This window comes from Vicugna pacos, chromosome 10 (genome assembly GCF_048564905.1).
Source record: "Vicugna pacos chromosome 10, VicPac4, whole genome shotgun sequence".
Classification (NCBI taxonomy): Eukaryota; Metazoa; Chordata; class Mammalia; order Artiodactyla; family Camelidae; genus Vicugna; species Vicugna pacos.
The window spans coordinates 53198919-53220600 of NC_132996.1; the positions used below are offsets into that span (position 1 = coordinate 53198919).

The 21682-nt window shown below is 43.0% G+C and overlaps 1 long non-coding RNA gene across 3 annotated transcripts in view; it reads left to right on the plus strand.

Moving 5' to 3' along the window:
- The window catches only part of LOC140698766 (uncharacterized), a 472809-nt gene that overhangs the window by 63508 nt on the left and 387619 nt on the right, over positions 1-21682 (plus strand). The gene's annotated exons all lie outside the window — the stretch shown is intronic.

The window sequence follows — 21682 nt, forward strand, 5'->3', positions numbered from 1 at the left end:
GAGGAATGGAGTTACCATTTCATGGGCATATGCTGTTCACACAGATAGGGGATCTATATTTTTCAAGCCATCATTTTCAGTATTGTGTTTGAATAAAGCAGAGAAACTGAGATGGTGCTAATCTTGTCAAAACAAAGTATGACTTTTAAAAAATTATTTTATTTATCTTTTTTTTTGAGAGGTGGAGGTAATTAGATTGATTTATTTATTATTTTTAGTGGAGGTACTGAGGATTGAACCCAGGACCTTGTACATGCTAAGCACACACTCTACCACTGAGCTATACCCTCCCTGCAAAGTATGACTTTTCTGTTTAAGATGTTCATCTAGAAAAAACACAAAAAAGTATGGGAAACAGATGAATCAGCTGTGAGTTCTCTGTAGTAAAAATCCCTCTGGTTTTCACCTTGTTCTGTGTGTCAGTCATGTCTGGTTGCTATGAGGTGTAGAGTTCTTTTCCTGGATGGTCACAGGCTATGTGGGAAGATAGCTTCTCTTTTCAGCTGGATGATAGAATGTATCAGAAAAATGATGTTCGGTAATCAAGTTTTAAAAAACGTGAACAGTGGTGTGAGGTAAACTGGAACACATCCACACTTGGTCTTCTCAGAAGGTGCTACTCATTCCTAGGTACAAGGCCACCCTCCGGTCCCCCACAGACCTATGCTTCCAGAAGTAGAGTGGAGGGATTACCATGACTCAGCTGTGCTTTGTTCCAAACTTGTTTATGCCATTGTAGTTGTACTGTATTATGTAATTTAAGATCATGTAAACCAGTAAGATACGGTTTTTTAAAAAAGGAGTTATTGTTTCTGTGAAAAACAAGCTGAGTGACTTGAAAATCGTTGATAAAGGTGAATTGATGAAAAGAAAAGGATTCCATGCTTTGATTTCTTTGCAAGTGTCTTCAACCTCTTGCTTTACTTTAAAGGAATCAAGTGTGCATATTAGGTGATGCATTATAGTTATGTGTTAGTTAAGAAAGAAGACAAAGTAATCTGTGCCTGCATATATTCTAAAGGGCACCTTGGCCTGAAATAGAAAGATTGGAGAATGAATGGACATTTATACGTTTTAAGTTAAAATTTAATGTCAGAATTACAAATGTATATTTGGGAGAGTTCACGTTACCCTCCCTTTCCAAATAATTGACTATATTCAGGTACACACTAAGCCAGGTTAAGAGCACTTTTACTCTGATCACAGTCCTAATGGGATTAAAGGGGGAAATAGGACAAAGAGAGGTGTGTGTTGTTCTTCCCCAGGACTTCAGTTTCTTTTTCTTTAAAATGAAAGCTTTGGACTGAACAAACCTCTACCTTTTTTTCTAATTCTCATTTTTTATATTTTTTCATTTCATATTGGCAAAATTAAATGTTTAAAACTGTGCCTGTGGGATGGCTCTGTCGTTCCCTGTACTTCTGTCATCTCTCTGTCTTTGAGCATTGTATTGGCCCTAGAATGTTAGTTTGATTTCCATCCTGGTCTCTTGTTAAACATGCAAGAGACACCTGTCTGGAGGAGAAATCCAGGTTTCATTTAGTTTGACTTATACCCATATCAGAGCATGTTACTGACTCCCTTGCTTAAGGTCCTTTGAGAGCTAACCCTTAAATATAGGCATCACCCACATTCCTTAGTGTGCATCTAAATTCATCCGTCATCAGGCCTCCACAGAGCACCCCAGCGTGACTCTATGCACTTCTGTTACTGAACTGGCTTGTTTCCTCCCAATCTAAAGCACTGCTTTATGCCTCTGAGACTTTGCTCACTATTGCTTCTTCTGTCTAGAATGTTCTCCATCTCTCTCTTTTCACCTTTGCCCCCAGCAGGTTAACTCCTTCGTGTCCTTAAAGACTTGGTTCTGCTGCGTTCTCCTTCAGGGAGCCTTACCTGATTTTCCCAGGTCAAGCAAGGTGCTTCTTCTGTGTTCTCCTTGGAGATCCAACTTTACTTCCAATTTTGTAATACTCCATCACTTACCCCCTTCACTAAACTGTCAGTTCCTTGCAGAAAAGGGTAGAACCTTATTTATGGTTGCTCCAGTACTTGCACAGTTTCCAGCATGGGGAAGCAGTTCAAAACTATTTCATCAAAAGGATTGTTGCAAGCAAAGAAATTTAGAACTGAATATGACAGGAAACACCCAGACCGCCTAGCTCAGGGCCTTCATTTTACGTGTGAAGGAAGAAACAGGAGGCCCAGAGCAGTTTACAACTTTGCCAAATGTCTGTTACCAGCACTGGAAGCTACGATTTGCCCTGCTGGGTCTTGGCATTAGCCTCCCTCCCTGGGATCCCCCAAATCAAGAGCACCTGGCTTACAAATTCACAGGAAATTTTATTTATTGAAAAGAGACAAAAGCTGGCATCATGAGAGTGGGTGTTGGAATGTTACTACCCCAGCTCAGATTTCAAAAATGAACATAGGATAAAGCCTAGTCAGTAAACCTTTTCTTCAGTTATCTTCGTGTAAGCATCCTTCTGCCCACAGTGCACAGCGACCTTCACGGGCTGTTACTGAGAGACACTTCAGGGCCTCATCCGGTGACCATCTTCTCTCCTTATGGAGGCTTGAGTCCTTGTGATATGTAACCAGTTGTCACTTGAGAGCCTTCCTCTGAATCAATACCCTCCCGATATTGATTACCAGGTAAGCTCAAGGTTACATCAGACTCAAGGATTCTAACTCTAACTATTTGTACTTCTCCTTGGAGATCTAAATTTGCTTCCAATTTTGTAAGACAAGGAAAATTGTAAAACGTTTTCATAGAAGGGAATTCAGGATGTCATCGAGCAGAGAATTAATCATTATAAAGGCACAGCTCAAATGGAAATTAAAGGGGAAGGAGAGTGATGGGCATGGCAAGTCTGAGAAACCCCATCCTTCAGGGTAGGTGTCACTTCAGCCTGGCGTCCATTAAAGTTAGATATAATTTATCACCCGAAACTCGGCCACTTGGGAGAATGAAAAAGAGGACCATTAATAGTGACGCAAGCATAAACCAGATGGCCCTGGCAAAATCAGGACATACGATTACCCAAGTAAAGCTCGCCTCCATCCTTCTGTGGTTGCGTTGCTTCAGGAATACTCTCCCCAGCCGAGCCCGGCCCAGCCGTTGGGCTGAGACTGTCCGATGAGCTTCAGATCTAGCTTTCACCCTCCTCCCACTCCAGCCTGGTCCTAACGCTCCCCTTCAACCCAGACTCTATACGTCTGTCTTCCTATGTGCCTCACCTTTCCTACTGGAAGGACATTTGCTTCCTTAGATGCCCACTTCTTGGCTGCACACGGCTTGCTTCTTCCACTTGTTACATGCTTTCTGACCCCAGTGATTTTCAAACTATTTTTGGTGTAATTCTGGATTTTAGGTGTTTGATAAATGCTTGGTTTGTGTTTCAGTTTTTGAAAATATATCCTAAACTCTTGCTTATTTGGCTGTCACAGAGGGTGGGAAAGGGCCTGTGATTCCCTGGCTTGTTTTCATCTTCAATCAGAGCAGCTGTTTGCTTCCTCTTCTGGTAGGGCTCCCTGTTAGGCAGTCGATGAACGGCCACTGCCCTGCTGCCACCCTGTTCCCCGACTCCTGAGTGTCCGGAGGAAAGGAGCCCAGCCCTGGGCCTGTGCTGCAGTTGGATCAGGGTGCAAGGATAAGTGTCCATCATGTCCTGGGCTGTGCTCAGTTCTTGGGTGAACGTAATTCTGCTTTCACCTGTTCTAAATATTTTGTTTGAAAAGATTTCTTTCCCATTAAGTGTGCTTGAAAACCATGACTCTTAAGCTGAATCTCAGCAACTGACTTCCTCTGGGTTCAGGTCCCAGGATTCCATATCCGTGTCTGTGATTGGCAGCTTCTGGAATGGCTTCTAGTGATCCCTGCCTGCTGGTATCCCCAGTCTTATGTATTCCCTCCCCCTTGAGTGTGGCCTGGGTCTAGTTGCTTGCATTTAACACATAGAACAGTGCAGCAAAGGTGACAGGACATCACTTCCGAGATTAGGTTATGAAAGACCTTTGCTTTCATCTTGCTAGCACTTTCTTTCCATCTTGCTGGCTCTCCTGATGAAGTCAGCTCCTGTGTTGTGAGCTACCTATGTGGAGGCCAGCAACTCGAGGAATTGAAGTGCTCAGCTCACTCAAGGGACTGGTTCCTGCCAACAAGAATATAAGTGAGCATGGAAGTGGACCCTCTCTTCCCCACTGAAGGCTTGAGATGACTGACTGCAGCTGTGTGAGAAACCCAGGGGCAACAGAGCCACCAAGGCTGTGCCCAGATGCCTACCTTCTAGAAACTATCAGATTAAAATGGGCTTGTTTCAAGCCACTGAGCTTTGGAGTAATTTGTTACACAGCAACAGATAGCTAATACAGTGTCCCATCCACAAGGTCAGCTTCAACCAGGACCTTGTTTCCTTATCTTTCAGCCTGGGTGATGGACCAGTCACCAGGGGTTGCACAGCTTAGCTGAGAGAGCTAAGACTAAAACTCAGTCTTCGTCATTCTAAATCTAGGTTTGCTTCTTTCTCCCATTATTTCCAAGCAGAACTCTGATAGTTTCATCAAACCTTCATTCAAGTATTTGAATTAATTCAAAGCTACTGGCTGGAAAAAACAAAACAAAACAAAACAAACTTTGCCCTTTTTCCTCCAGCAGTGTACTGCCTGAATGTCAGACAAGCTAAGAGTTTTAATCTCCTCAATGAATTACGACTGACCTGTCTATGTTTTGGAACTTCTGACACCTTTCAGTCAGCAGCACCAGGCTATTACATGGAAGGACCTCAGTCTGAATTTGACTGTCACACTCTGCTCGGTACAAGCCCTGCTGAGAAAATCTTCATTCCAATATTAGAGACAGTTGAACCATTTATTTTACCAGATTCTCTAGGACTTATTAGTTTCAGAGCACATCAGGAGTTAGTCACCTACTGGAATTTATTACTCTGATTCTCTGTGGAAATGCCATGACAAAATTGCAATTTAGAATGATTCCCTAAACTTTGAAATAAAGAATGATCATGGGTAGAACTATATCTGTAAGCTTTTATAAAATCATTATCGATTACCCCATCAGTTGTTACTGTTCAATGCTCTTTCATTGTGATGAATTCTTTTCAGTTCAAAGTGAGGGAATTGGTATATTCCCTGAGTGAATTGGGTGCATGTCCTTTTAATAAACAATAAGAAGTGTGTAACATTGCTCTGCCTGCAAGAAGACACAGCTATTTTATGATCAGTTATAGTGGCTAGCCTTAGCCTAACTTTACTGCTATATTCTTTTTGGCTCCAAATTCTGTTACTTGACACTTGTTTAATTAATTTTCTTTTAATCATTTTTGGTGGTTTTATTGTTTTGGTGCCTTCATATTTTAATCTGTGACACTTTTAGAAGTAGGTGGTGAAATGCTCTTTCTTTAGTGTTTGAAATAATATTTTATGAAATTAGAAATGTAATACTTATTTCACTTTTTTCACTTGCGTGGGGAAAGCCTAGTCGCAGAGACTGACACGTTTTCTGCTGGTAACTTTATAATTTAATAGGTAGATTTTCCTTGTTTGTTTCCATCCATGTTGAATCAAATGTTGCTGCCGAGGCAGGAGTGTGGGATCCTGGTTCTGCCGAGCAGAACTGCAGTTGGAAATGAGCAAAGCGAGGCTGGGGCAGCACGAGGGAATCAACCTGGCACACAGAGCAGTCCTTTCTGGAGGAAAGCGTGCTGGAGCCCCTCCTGTCCGCTGCCTCCCCCCCCCCCCCGGCTCTGTGTGTGGTTCTGAGCGCTCTTGCTGCCGCGTGGGAACCAGTGGTGTTTTCACCGCTGTGGTCCTGTGGCCGCCACCGTTCCTGCTCGAGTGCCGCCTCATTCCGTTCCTCTCACCCTCTCTGCTAGTCCATGAGCTACCTGGTATCCTTTAGCAGATGCTTTCTGTTCTTTTGAAAAAATTCTTTTAACACATTTTTTCCCCCTGCTTAAACCTATCACAACAGATTTTATTTTGTTTAACTAAGAAACCTGACCAACACAGGTTTATAAACACACTTGCCCTAGGGGCTGGGCAAATAACAAGAATGCCTGATGGGGGTCAGCGTGAGCAGGGAGCAGTGCAGCAGAGGGGAGGAGGAGAGGGCAGCCCCTCCTCGGGGGCCATCTGACTCAGCTTTTCCACCGTCCTCTTCACCAAAGCTAATCGTGGCATCTGCTCTCTGAATTTGGCTTGTGAGGCTACCGGTGTGTGACTTTTGACACTCAAATTTAATGGAATTGAGTTACTTAAAAAGTTTTTTGACTGGATTTATATATTTCTTTGCTTTTTTTTTTAAGTTTGCATTTTCTACCTTTATATTTTGCCATCTTAGCAACATGACCTGTGGCTCTGTGGGTGCTCTGGAGTTTCTACTAGATTAGCTTGTACTGATTTTCCATATGGTGACGCCAGTCACGATCCCAAGAAAGAGGAAAAGATTCATCTCTGACATTGTTGGCCAACTGCAGCAGCACTTTTCTCTGCAAATCCTTGTCCCCATGTCACAGAGAATGGGCTTCCAGTAAAACCCTGTTATAAGTGGATTTTAATGTCTCCCGTAGTTCCTGACTTGCAACTTCTTTTAAAACAACCACACACCTGGAAACCTAGCTAACGTTTCCAATCCTAGGAGATGGCAGAAGCGGGATTTCTGTTGCAAGTGATGTGCCTGAAAGTTCCATCCGTAAGAGTGATGAGCCGGGGGTCTGGCAGCTAGTTTTCAGAGTGGCAGGTGTCTGGGATGGTGCTGGGAGAAGCTCCTTCTCTGTTTCATCTTTGTTCTCAAGAGCTGGTTAGCTTTAGTCCTTTAAAGATTTGAAATTCAGCACCTAATAGTCTTCTCTGTGTTCCATCAAGAGAGACACAGTGCTTTAAGCCAACATTTTATCCGTGGTTTGAAAACTGTATTTGGATTGCATTCTGTGTCATGATTCATTTGCACATTGCCTCGTTCCTTCTCGTAGGAAAACCACATCTCCCGGCCTCATTAGCTCTAATGGACCTTTTAGCGCTCTCAGGGTTATATGGTTTCAAAGTATTACAGACTCATTCGTGTCGCTCTAATTTAAACACGGTGTTGTTGTTATTACTGCATCTATTTTATAAACTACGCCTCGGCTTCCCTTTCCACATATTGGGTGAATGAGAAGTGGAAGAGAGCATTCCAGTCAACTTGGGAGCTAAAAAGTCTGGGTAATTGCACTTGACAAATGTTGAAACCACAGCTCCCAGACACTTGCCACACTTTCCCTCCTGACAATGGCAATAATGGAAATGTCGTGGTGCTAATGAAGGATTTCTACCGCGGGCCCTTGTATGTGGTCCAAATAGTCATCGTCGGGCATAAACTGTTCCGATTTCTTGGTATTGCTTTACCCTTCAACTCAAGTCAGGCCTCCTTTCTTTTTCAGGATGACAAAGATGTATTTGTTCTAGATGTAAGTCATGAAATCTTTGAGAAAAGGCAAAAAAAAAAAGAAGAAAAAATAAGAGTGTGGAAATAAAATGAGATGATAACAGCTGTGTGTATAAGAAAGTCATGTTAATCTTAAGTGGTTGATTTTTTTTTTTAGCTCCTACAGACACAGGGGGGACAGATGACCATCTAAGGTACCATTTTTGAACAGGGAGAGTGTTGATTTGGAGCCACAGATTAGCAGAGTTGGGAGAACGATTAGAGCTGATCTTGTCCAGTCCTCTTGATTTGCAGGCAGGGCAGTGTGAAGCCTGGTCCTGGACCTCTGGTGGGGAGGGCTGTGTCTGGAGGCCTTTGTGGCTCAGGAAGTCTGCTGATGGGTGGGGCTGTGTTCCCACCCTGTATGTTGTTTGGCCTGAGGCTTCCCTAAGACTATTGGGTGGGGCTGGGTCTTGGTGCTAATGATCCAATCAAGATGTCAGCCTCCAGGAAAGCTCATGTGGATTAACACTCCCAGAATGTCCACCACCAGCTTTTATGTCCCCCGAGTTAGCCGCAGCCATCCCCTACGTCCCCAGGAGACCCTCCAAACCCAGCAGGCAGGTCTGGCCCAGGTTCCTATGAAATCGCTGCCTCTGCCCTTGGACCTGGTGCATGTGAGTGTCCGTGTATGCTTACCAAGCAAATGGAGTCTCCATTTCCCCCAGTCCCATGAGGCTCCCAGAGCCTTCAAAACCAGATGTCCTGGGGTCTCCTTCTCTTTCCAATGCTGGGACCCCAGCTGGGGAGCCTGACATGAGGCTTAGAGCTCTCACTTCTATGGGAGGGCCTCTGTGACTTACCAAATCTTCAGCTTGTGGGTTGCCCACCGGGGGGTATGGGGCCCAATTATATCGCGAGCACACCCCTCCTACCGTCCTGCTGTGGTGCCCTCTTTATATTTCCAGTTGCAGAAGATCTTTTTTACTAGGTCCCAGTCTTTTTATGATGGCTGTTTAGCATTCAGTAGTGGTTTCGTTGTAGTTGTGAGGAGAGGCAAGGTCGTGGTCCTACCGTAACCCTGCCGTCCTGGCTGGAGCTCCAATATCAGCCCAGGGCAGTGTGGCTTAGAAAACAGTGTGACTTGTCTGGGAAGGTTGTGATTTTGAGGGGGAGGAAGTCGACAGAGAAACAGATCCTCCATGAGAACCGAGCACCTGGCTTCTTGGAAGGGAATAACAAAATAAGTGAAACTATGTCCCTTTAGTGAGGGGTCATAATCACCAGTAGCAGAAATGTAGCAGGATAATATTTTTTTTTAAATCTTTTGATTTATTTCTCCCTCCCTTCCTCCCTTCCTCCTTTCTTTTGTTACTCTTATATTTATTCCTTGCAGCTCTTTTCCCAGTAATTTTAGGTCATGGTTTTTCAACTAAAGGTAGTTTTCCCCCCAGAGCATACTTGCCAATATCTGAAGACATTTTCTGTTGTCACAGCTGGGGAAGTTGCTATTGGTATCTGTTGGGTACAGATCAGAGATGCTGCAAAGCATAGGATTCCCCGAGCTCCAGCCACAATGAAAGATTTTCTGATCCAAAATGTCAATAGACTTGAGATTGAGAAACTCTGTCTACACTGATGCTTATTGGAAAAGAGAAGAGGCCATGGGATACTTGGAAGGAAGGAGGAGATATAATATGTTTTGTATGTCATAAGACACTGTTCCTTAGACTCACATCCTCTCTGATGGAGCACACATCACTGCATAGGCAATCTAGCTACATTCCTGAACCCACCAGGATCCCAGCAGGAAACATGCACAGCTCTCAAATGCCGTATGAGACAGCTTTGATAAAGGACCTGTTTACAAAGCTGTGGGCAGGGCTAACAGAAATGAACTAGAGATGGAGAAGTGTCTTGAAGATGGCAGTGGTGATCTGAAGGGGGAAAAGGAGGGTGTGCTTATTGGAACCCAGTCATGTCTCTAGCTGTAGGAAGAACCTTTGGTAGAGGAAGGAGTCGCTGCCAACCTGTGGCCCAGCAGGGAGGAAACCAGGGATTACACACCTGGATCTTGATCTCCTCCTACCTTCCGGTGTCTTGCTGGCAACTCCTTTTAATCAACTTAGTTGGAAACCAGAAGGCAGAAGAGTTTTGTCGATGGAGTCCATAGAGGTCAGCCTCCTGGGGCACAGAGCAGGGTAGACAGGGGCTCTTCAGGGATAAGTGAAGAACATCCAAAATAGCTATGTTTATGGATTATCTTTGGGTTTGATAACTTGGAATTTGGGCACTGCCACACATAATATGTGTGACCTTGAGCAGGTTACTTAACTTTCCTGTAAAGTAATTTCCTCTTCTGTACTTTGGTAATAATAGTAGTATCTATCTCATGTGGTTATTTTGAAGACTGGGGCAATGGTGCATCTAAAGCACTCATAACATTACTAGGCACAGAGTATGTTCTCGGCAAAGGTTAGTGGTTGATTTTCCTAGTCACTTGTTCTCCCACAGGATAGACAGCAGGGGCTGTGACTTCAGAATTCTGTGAAAAAGCATTTGCTCTCAGTATTTAGGAGTACGCCTTGCTAGGGGAATCCTGAATGTGAGGAGGGGAGCTGGTTAAACTCTACCCTATAGTACCATTGATTTCACATTTAGTTAACTTTGCTTATGTTGTAAATCTGCTTCCATATTTTTTAGAGGATGATTTTGAGAAACTATCTTCCAGCAAAAAAAATAGTCACAATTACAGCAAAACTTCTATTATCCAGGAGTAAGTTAAGCAATTCGTTTTAGGATCTCATAGCTGCTTTAATGTTCAGTGATTGAATTGTGTGGCTTAAAAATTACAGGGCCCTTCATTTAATTCAGAAATAAAAACTGGCCTGTATTGTTGTTTGGTGTAGTGGGTGCTGTGGTGTGCCGCCCAGATCTCTCCTGCCCCTCTTTTAGGATGGAGATCCCTATTTCCCCAGCTATTGAAGTGTTGGTAATTGACATCTTTTAATGACTTCCTTTTGGAATTGCCACCTCCTTCATAGCCAATAACTGATCAATATGGTATTTAAAGACGTCCAAGTCTTTGTCTCAACTTGAGACAGTTTGAAGGGGTCATCCCAGCTCCTTGGCTCCCTGTGGGATCAGCTGAAGCCTTTGCTGTGGCTGCACACAGTTTGACTTTTCCCCCTGCATCGTTTTGCTTCCCCTACATTCTCCAAGGTGTTGATCTCATTGGTATGTTCCAGCAGACTTCCTGCATGCAGATCTCTACCCCGTAGTCTGTTTCCAAAGAAATCTTATGGGCAGCATTTGGGGTCAAATGTTACTTTTTAATAAACCTTTCAACTGACTGTTGGGATGCTCATTAAAAATTTATTGAAATGAGCAGTAGCACTTGAAAAGTGACTCAAAAGGACCTGGATTTAGGGTGATATAATTTTCACAGAGGTCACTATTTTAATTTCCAGGGTAGATTTGGACGGCCGGATTGGTCATAGACATCCCCTTTCCTCCCTGACTGATGCGTGTGTTCCACCAAAGCTACATTCTCCATCAGAGAGGACCACTTTCCCAGATAAAGGAGAGCTGTGCTTTAGCTTCACAGTGGTCAGGTTCCCACCGAAGGACTAACATTCCAAAGACCAATTTGACTTGGAATTTTTATTGCAGAATTATGTAGTCCCAGTAGCCAGAGCGTAGGCAAACAGCTTTATTTTGTATGCTGCACAGTGAGTCCTGGACTTTGTGCCAGGTTTTATAGTGTTAATGGTCTGACTTAGTCCACTCAGGTGGTTGTAATAAAAGAGCATAGACTGGATAGCTTATAAACAACAAACATTTACTTCTCCCAGTTCTGGAGGTTGGGAAGTCCAGGATCATGGCATCAGCAGATGTGATGTTCAGTGAGGACTTCCTGAAGATGACACCTTCTCTCTGTTTCCTAACATGGTGGAAGGGGGTAGGGAGCTCTGTGGGGTCTCTTTTGTAAGGGCACTAATCCCATTCTTGGGGCCCCCCTCATGACCTCAGCATCTCCCAAAGGTCCCACCTCCCAATACCATCATATTAGGCACTAGAATTTCAACATATGAATCTTAGGGGGACACAACATTCAGGCCATAGCAGGTTTCCACAGAAGAATTGTCATTCTAAAGACCAATTTGATTTGGAATTTTTATTATAGAATTAGATATTCCAATTAACCAGTACATAGGCAGTAAAGCTCCATTTTGTACCCTGCACAGTGAATCCCTGAGTTGGTGCCAGATTTTTTAGTGTTAATGTGTGCTTAGAGCTCCTTAGGCAGATATGCCCCCCAGAATGATGCACAAGACAGTAGTGCTGCTGCCTCAGGGCCTGATGTGACTCATTAAGGCTTTTACTCTATTTTAACACTGCTTTAGAAGAGTTATGTTTGGCATATACTGTTGTGGCTAAGAGAAAACACAGCTCTGTCAGCAAATTCTACCTGAAGAAGTATCAGTGCTTTGGTAGCTTGCAGATGTTTGGGGCATTGGGTTGACATTGCCCAGTTAGGGGACATACTTCAGTTTTGTCAGCTGGTCGCAGCAGGTGTAACAGCAGTGGCACTGGCCACACTGCATGCTTTAGAGTGCAAGCCAGGGGCTCTCCATTTAATGGTGCTAACTTGATTGTATTTATGGCTTTGATGAAGATCTGCCAGACTTTCAGGGCAGTCTCCATTCATGGGCAAGTGACTCAGTAATGCTTTCTCATATGGCTAAAAGCTGGTCGTACTGTGATATTTCCAACATGGCACCTGTGCCCAAATTCCAGCTTCTGCATCAGATTCAATGTTCAAGTTGTATCATCCAGTTTTAAAAATTTAAGGCCTACAGCTGCAACTAAATTGGGAGTCAGTGTGGGGTTTACTGTGACAAAGTCTTCTTTGTGGTGGTATTTTTCTGGGGGCCCAGACCTCAAAAGGGAACACTTCGATGGACCTCTAACAGTAGAGAGTCATAGAGTCTCACTGGCTTGGCCTAAGAATTAAATATGTGAAGAAATTGAAAGCACAAACTAAACTATAGAACTTAATGGGTGGTGTTCCAAGCCAGATGCAAATACCCTCACCTAGTGAGTGAAGACTGAACTCTGCCTGCTAGGCTGAAGTATGACACCTCCTCTATGTGGAAGCAGATATACGACTGTGATTCTAGATTAAGCCACCCAAATAAAAAGGAAGGATCAGTGAAATATCTCTAAAACACTTAGGGCATTGTTTCTTTTCCAATTTTGCTTTAAATTGGTATGTTGCCTTTTTTACATTTTGGGGAAAGTTCACGCACAGAGACACAAACATTTGCATCTTTTGAGAGGACAGATGAAATATTTGTTTTGAAATGGGTAACTGGATCTAATTGAGATCAGATTTGAGAGATAGAGGTACAAGAGAGGTTTGTGAAGAGAAAAGAATACAATCAAATTCCAAGTACACAGGACCCAAGCAAACCTGAGTCATCCCTATGGCTCTCAGAACAAGAGATGGTTTCATACCTTTGGAGGGTTTGACATGTCAGTTCAAATCTGCACACTGTGACTAATATAGACTGTTAGACCCGAGCACAGATGGATGGATGTTTCATCAATGGGAAAGGCGCATTCCCATTTAGAGTGAAAAGACTCATGAGAGCGTAGCAGTTAAAAAATGTTAAACGTTCATCTAGAAACTGAACGTAATACAAATTAAATAAAATAGTTCAAGGAATGCGTCATAGGCATACCTAAAACGGGACAGACAGATCTGGTTATTCCACTTAGGAATCCACGCCATGGCTGACCAAAGGAGACAAGGAAAGGTGTGGTCTGTTACTAGAGCTGATTCCCAGGCAGAATCAGAGCTGGAGGATCTGGACCAGTTTCAAGGGCAAACAGTAGAAGTTTTAGCTGGGAGCAAAGTGCCATGTCCAGAGGGAGCATAATAATAATAGTTTGTAATCTAGGCAAGTAGTGAACCATGGCAGGAAGAGATAGCAGGAGTCCACGGAAATTTAATGAGGCATTAACAGGAGGGTGGGTCCTAGAGATAGTGAATTAAAGGTTGGGTTTGTGTTAGTTGAAAGGCCGTTGCAGTAAGAAAGCTGTTCAGGGCTCATGTTACAAGGCAAGGCTTCACAAAATTCCAAAATATTGAAGAAGACAAATAAATGCACCTCGAAGTCCCAGTTATGGAAGAAGTCTTGGAGAACTACACATATTTTGAAAATTGAGACACTATTCCAGACTATGAGGCTGGGATCCAGATAGAAGACAAACTGTGATGGGTGTGGATATAATCACTTCTAAAATCATCAGGAGTATATTTTTTTACGTACTCAAGTAGCCTTTGAGCAAAGTTGCCATAGTTATACTTGCCACTGATTGCAGCAGGCTGTCCTAGCAACCAGCAAATTCCATCAGAATAGCTCATTTAGTGGTCCTTAAGTCACCCACTCGTCAATATGAGAGAAATAATCTGATTTTTACTTTACCATTTACTCTTTAATCTTTTCCATTGGTCTTTGGGATGCCTGGAGACTGATTTAGTTTGCATCTATTTTCATTGTTCTTGCAAGTAGCAAACCAATTTGCTCCATCAACAGCAGATTCTCTTTCAAAAGTAGTAGGTCAATATATTTATTGGGTTTTCAGAACGGATACTGATGATCAATTGCATTATTTATCACAGAATTGCCTGTTGCGTGTTTTCTTCTTGAAATGTTTTTAAAAGGCAATACCCTAGATATGCATATAGATAATATGCATAGTAATCAGAAAATTAGTAATTTATTAAATATTAAATTTGACTTGAAGAGAACCTCTTTTTCTCACTTATGATACTCTTACTGTTGTACATGATGACTTAAAATAGATCAGTAATAACAGAAATGAAGACACATCTACAACTTCTTTTGTATTATTTTATGATATATAATAATTATCAGAAATATATACATTTATACATGGGGAGATCATTGAAATTAAAAGAGAAGTCATATACCATTTAAGAAAGGCTAGAGTTAATGATATCGCACACTAAATTTGTGCATGAGCTTCCTGGCTGTCCAGTCAAGAAAGGAAAGTACTGCTGTCTGTGATGGAAGCATTCAGTCAGACTTACTGCCCCTGACATTGAGATTGCATAGCGTAGTGGTAAAATTGTGGGCTTTGGACTCAGTAGAAGTAGTTTTGAGTTCTCGCTCTCTCACTTACTAGTGTGGATCCCTGGGTTAATGATTTTAGCTTTCTAAGCTGCAGTGTTTTCATCAGAAAAATGAACACAGCAATACCTATTCCTTAAGATGGCTGAAAAGTTCAACTTAGAAAATGTGTATAAAGTGCCTAAGTAGTCCGTGCCACATAGTAACTGCTTATTAACTTAGTCAAAAGTCCACAACTTTTTTTCCATGTGTGTTCTCTTTAATTGAAGGATTATTTTATTAATTTTAAGTACATAATATGCACTAATTTTTAAACATGTATATATATCAGTGAAATTGCCACTCATATCAAGATATTGAGCATTTATTTTAAATATGAATGCCATGTTACTTATCACATAAAAACCTCTTAAATGTTACAACCTGTGCTGTATGTTTTATAAATATGTTATTGCTTGATCTGTATAATAAAAATGTTGATCCCTACTTCCATTCTTTAACTTACGGTTTCCATTATCTTTAAAGTCTTTTATGGTTTGTATAATACAAATGTGAGTATGTAGGGGACCATCCAAACCAGAAAATTCTCCTGCATGTGAGATACTAGTTGAGGGAAATATAGGAAAAGCCAGAGTATTTATTTAAAACAACGATAACTTCATAGACACAAAAAGGGTAATTCTTTTCCTTCCTGAATTTTTGTAAAGGTAAGATGAATCCAAAGTGGGTATTCAGGACTCATGATAACTGTTGCTGGTATGAAAATGAATAAAGGAGACCTCATTTAAATTGGAGTCAGGTGGCTGGAAGGGGGAGCTCTAACAGTGTAACACTCATTGCCATTTGCAGACCCTAGACAGGAAGAGACTTACCTTGCATCTCCAACAGGAAAGTTATTGCTTTGCTTGTCCAGCAAGAGGGAGGGAGATTTTCTCTTTGCCCTGTAACAGCTTAGCCACTGAGAGACTGTCATAGCTCAGCCAATGAAAAGCCACTATAGTTTGAACTTCCAGTTTCCTCCAATGGACTGCTTTTTATAAATCTCCCCTTAACTTCCCATTTTCTTCTACAAAAGAATACTCCTCCCCCTTGTTTGTTTGGACTTGCATCGAGTTTTTGCTATAGCATGCTTGTCCCAGGTTGCAATTCTCTACTCCTTTGAGTAAATTCATTTTGCTGGTAAAATAACTGGCTGTTTTAGTTTTAGTGTCAACAGTAGCTTTGCTTTGTATACTTATTTCAGCACTTTACAGAAATAAAAATATTTGCTCTGTCTGAGCTATTGCCAAGTGTCATACTCTGAGGATAACACTTGGGCTTATTCATTACTAAAGAGGACTAAATTGACAAATGTTTATAGTTGAGTAGTTAAAAAAATTTTAAATATCTGTAAGCTCCAAGTTAGAAGTTGGAGGCATGCGTATTGCTTGAGAAGCTCTAAGACTTCTCCTTGCTGCAGAGGGACTGGAGAGTGAATGGTGTGCTCACTGTACACGTGGCTGTAAGTATTGTGTAGGGTTGTCTGGTGCTAATTCACCATCACCACTACCTCCTGCTACAGTCTCTGCTGCATTGTAGAGAATCCAAGAAGGACACCCCCAGGCTCCTTTCCCTTTATAATTCTGCCAGTAAAATTACAGAGTCTGCAGTGAGTGGTACCTCATGTCAGATCTGGGGGGCAGAGTAAGAGAGGCTAGTATTCTGAGGCAGTTGCAGCCATGATAGGTGGTCCTGTGTAATGTTTAAAGCAGTTTTCCCCACTTCAGTGCCCAAAGTGAGTTTCATCAGTGGTACTTCTCCTTCACTCAGCAAACTCTTCCAGTGATGGGGTAAGCTTCTAAACCCTGTACATACATCCTTTTATAGAGTGAGGGGCCTCGTTTTCCTGACTGAGCCTTAACTGATTCACACCCACTCACACTCATTTATTGAACACCTACTACATGATTTATTCTAAGCACTTTACAAAATTATTTCATGTAAGCCTACTCACGGTCTTACTAGTACTGCCATTTTACAAATGAGGAAGTGGAAACTCAGAGATAATCACAACCTCATTTAGCCTTTACTAGTATCTTTCCATATTCTCTGCTCTGACACTTCTATTGTTGATCCATATTCCTTTCTAAAATAAATACTTTTATTTGTATTTCAGATCCCATTCCCTTTAGCCTACCCAAGGATATCATTACATCGTCAAATGTCTCTTTTTTAGTGGGTAATTCCCATCATTGTTAAAAAAATACTTTAATTTTTCCATCTTGACCTTACTGCCCTTTCCAGCTATCAATTTCTTTCCAGTTTCTCAGTTTTTTTGAACTGATCTTGAGCCACCAGGAATGCCTCACCTCTGTACACAGTCCCCGCCATCCCCTCGCCCAGGAGCACACTGAATGCTCTGCACACCTCACCCACGTATCACCCCATGGCCAGTTCCCTCTGTGGACCCCCGTGGTTGGCGAGTGTGAGATGTTCGGACAACTAGTAAGCATGTACAGAAAGCTGACGTGATTCTGTGGGATTGACAAAAAGCAGCCTGAGCATTTCAAGGCATTGCTCTAGGGAAAGCAACCTAGAGGCTCTCACCACCTGGCTTGGCCTTCCCTTAGCTCAGCATACCAAGTATTATGTAGTTGATTTTATCCTTGCCTGTATCTCTGGCTTCTTTTTCTGCCACATTCTTTGCTCCAGTCATTCTGAATCTGTGTTCCCACATGCTGAGCCTTCTGCCTGAAATACCATTCCTGCTTATGTTGATGATTCTTGGTTATTCATCAAAACCCAGCTCGGGTGTCATTTCCTCCAGCTCCACGATGTCTGACACGGTAGCCCCTTGTCACACATGATAACTGAGTGCTTGAAATGTGGCTTGTGGGATGGAGGAACGGAATTTTTAATTGCACTTAACCTTAAAAACAGAAGCACTAGAAATTTTTTAAAATGTCGATTCCATGTTGATATGATTATTTTAATATTAATATTTAATTTCACTTGTTTCCATTTATCTTTCTTAACCTGACTGGGGATACGTAAAATCACTTACGTGGTTATCTGTCTTTATTGGACAGCACTGGGTTTCGTGAGCCCCCTCTTTGTTCTCATCGCGTTCAGTGCCTACACATCACATCACAGAAAGTTATAGTTTATATATCAGCCTCCTCCTGTAGAAAGTCTTAAATGGTGGGTTTGTGACTCATTTTTGTACCCCTGTGTCTAGCCCCGTGCTCTGTACAGAGGAAGTGCTGAGTAAAGCTTGGTAGAAAAAGTATAGGTGGGTTGCCCTTTTCCAGCACTTCCGTGGCACACCTCTAATAAAGCAACCCTTCCCCTGAATGGTGGTTGTTGGTTGAGTGGTCTGCCTGATGAGACTGGGCTACAGGAGGGCAGTGACAGTGAGTAGCTTTCTCTGTCCCTGTTGTCTGGGGACATAGAACATGCTCAGTGCAAACCTGGATGATACGGATTTCTGTTGGATGAGTATTGTGGCTAAATGGTTTTCCTTTGCTCTGACTTCAGTCCACCTGGCTGAAATTTAAGCTGACTATGTTTAAAGCTGGCTTCTGGTGATGAAGAACAGCCCTTCAGTAAGAACCATCTCCCCACTGATTCTCTCGGGCTAACTTTTGCCCTTTTCACTTTTGCTCCCGCGTGAATTTTGGAGCAGCAAGCGGTGCTCTGGGAAGAGTCCTGCCGGTGCTCACCAGCCTTGCAGTCTGCCATCTGTATAAAAGCTTCCTTTCCTGTAGGTGGTGGGGGTCGAGGTCTGTGTGGTGATAAGGAGCCTTCTCAGCTCACCTGGTGGGAGCCAGCCACCCATGCCTTAGTTTTACATGCCTCCTGCCAGGATGTTATACCTTACACCTAATGAGAGTGTCTCGATTTATGAGTCAGCCCAGCACTTAGGAGTGAAGACTTCCCATTCATTCAGCAAACACTTGTCATTTATGTGGCTATGGTCCGTGAATCTGGAGGCACTGGGGACTGAGTAGAGGTCGCAAGGTGAATGAGCCCCATCCATGTCCTAGGTGGGCTGAAGTCTAGTGGAGGAGATAGGTCAGCAAATCAGTGAGGCAGGTGCTGTGACAGAGGGAAGCACAGAGCACCGGGGAAGCCCACAGCCAGGGCATCCAGCCTGGGTCCAACCAAGCATCAGACTCAGCGTGACCCGAGTTTGAAATTGGATTCTGTCCTTTATTAGCAATGTAATTTTTTAAACATTTTTGAACCTCAGTTTTCTTATGCACAAGAACCAGAAATGTGATTCCCATCTGTAAGATTGTATTGAGCATTTCACGAGGTAATTTGTCCAAAATGTTTACTGTAGTGACTGCTTCCAGTGGTCAGTAGTTATTATTCCCTTAGACTGGTCACACCTGTGATCTCTGCCTTCTGAAATGATGCCCCCACCTCCTTTCCCTGCTAGCAGATGTTTACGCCTGTGGCCTCGGCATTCACAAGAATAGTGCTGGAGGCACAGGAATATTCAGACACCAGCCCCTTTTTGCAGCCACATTGGTTGACTTGCTCTTTCCAACTTGTTTTTTAATTATGTCAAGCATTATTGCTTACCTTACTTCCCTGGCTTGGAATTCTCTTCTCCATCTACTTAAATCCTTTGTGCCTCTAAGTTTGCCTTGGGAAGCCTCTCCCTGCTGCCACAGTCCAGAGCAACCTCTCCTCCTGGGAGCTCCTGCGGCCGCATGTCCAGCTGATCCCGCACTTGGCAGGCTCTTTATCACAATCTCCCACTTCCCTCTAATCCTGTGAAAGGGCTTTGCTTTATGCATGTTCTCCATTCCTACCATGCTTTGCAAAGAGTAGGTCATTAATACATAGCTGTTGCTTGAGGGAGAATCCTGCACACCTTCTGCCTTGTTTTGCCCTGTGTCTGTTGGGAACAGGTTGGGCTGCAAGTATAAAATCACCAACAGTGGATTAGCCCAAAGGACACATGTTTACCAAAGAAGCAGCCTGGAGGGAGGCAGTCCTGGTGTTCCTTCCTTAGCTGCGTGATGTCAGTGTGGTGAGTTTGCATCTCACGATTCTCTTGGCTTATACTTCTCGTGCTTACAAGATTTCTTCTGCAGCCCTAGAAACCTGTTCCGTATGCAGCTGTGTCCAGAGGACAAGGCAGGAGGGTGCCTGCATGTGCATATCTCTCAAATGCACACACATACATACATATACACACACAGGGCGGGCAGAGAGAAAGAGAATAAAGACTCATTGAAGGTCATTCTCCTTTCCTTTTTCAGAGTGGAGAAAAAGCTATGTCAGAGATCTCTTTATGTCTATTGGCAAAAATGGGCTTCATGGGACCTTTAGCTGCAAGAGAGGCTGGAAATACAAGTGCCTGTTCTTTTCAGTTTCTAAAGAGGGTAGAGGTAAGGAGTAAGAGTGCTGGCAGTGGCAGTTGGGGAGCTAAATGACAGTGTCCTTAGCATGGAGTTGACATAAATTAGAACTGCTGACATCATGACACCTTGGGGAAGAGCTAATGGAAAGAGGCACCTGGCAGGAGAAACCAGTGAGCTGCTGGGAGTAGAACCTGCAGCAAACTTCATCCTTTCAGGGGGAGGCTCAGGAGTGTTAAGACTAAGTGAAGGAAGATGCTGCTGAGGTGTCCAGGTTAGGGAATGCAAGATTTGAGGGGAGGGACTGGTTCTGAGAGAACTGTGAAGTCATAAGATTGGTCTGAGTTTGGGAGCTTGGATCGTGTTCAGAATCATTCAAAGCAAGATGTAGGAGCAAGATGTTGGAGTGGGAGGTGTCGGCAGATTGGAGATAGTGGGTGAAATATTCCCTTGACTATTACCTTTGTTTTATTTTCACAAAAACAGATCCTGAGACAGGGATTTGGGTGCAGATAGTTTCTTTGGGAAGTGGTATCAGGGAAACTGGAGAAGAAGTGAGAAGGATGGGGGAAAAGCTAGTAAAGGATGTATTCACTCATGTGGGCAATTGAAGCTCAGCCCCACTGTGGATCCCCTGAGAGACTGAGTTGAACACACCCCAGAATGGTTTTACCAGTGAGGTGAGGAAATTGAATATTTATACACAAATTTCCATCTTTGATTGGTGGGGGCCAATCCTACAAGCATTATCTCCTTGGTACTTGTGGCCTGTCTTGCAATGTGGGGCTGAGCATGGTTCCATAGCCAGGGAATTCAGTCTGGCAGCGAGTCATAGCATGTCATTGGCAAGTGTGCGAACTGACCACAGGTGGGATCTGGGATGGGCTGAGAGAACGTGAGCTGGACACCAACAAAGAGGTGGTGTCCTACAGGTAGCATCCTCTTTGGAGAAGAGTGGACAAACCCATAGGCTCAATGGGAGTTTTTGCTGATCTGAGAGGGAAAAAGAGAGGAGATGCAATAGCCTATCTGTTGGGGACAGAAAAAGCACTGCAGCGCCCCCTGAGGTTGGAGGGAGGTACAACCAGCTACTGTCTGTGAGGTTTTGAATGGATGGTGCTCTCTGGAGACACCTGTGGTTGCATCTGGAACAGCTGGGTGAACGTGGAATGGAACAAGAGTTGCAAAATTCTCCTTGAAGGTTAGGAGAATCCTTAACTTTGTCTAAGATTGGTGCAGGACACTTTCATGTTGCTAGGGTGCTCATAGTCTCCTTTAGTGAAAGCAGCAAGCCCAGAGTATTGCTTAAGACATGATTTATGAGCCCAAGGTGGGCAAAAATCCACAGTTGAGTCAGCCACCCATGACATGAACTGGTGTGAAAAGATAAGAGGGGCGATCAGACCCTCTACTGAGAATTTAAACTTGAAACTGGGAAAACCTGCTCATTTAAGTTGGTTCTCCCAGGATTAAAACTGAAGTGGCAGGAGAGGCCCAGTAATCCAGGTATATTCATTTTCCAGTAAATGAACACCCTCCATTTTTAGGGTAAGAGTGGGTCTCTGCTGCTTATAACTAAAGTAGCAGAACAGAAAATGTGTATGTGGATTCATTTTCTATTTGAATAGTTGATGAAGGAGATATTTTGGTTTCTTCACCTCAGTATTCTGACATTTTTTCTTTAGCCGGAAGGATAAAAAGAATCAATTGATTTGGGTTAATGGTATTATAAGGTGAAAAGAATTCAC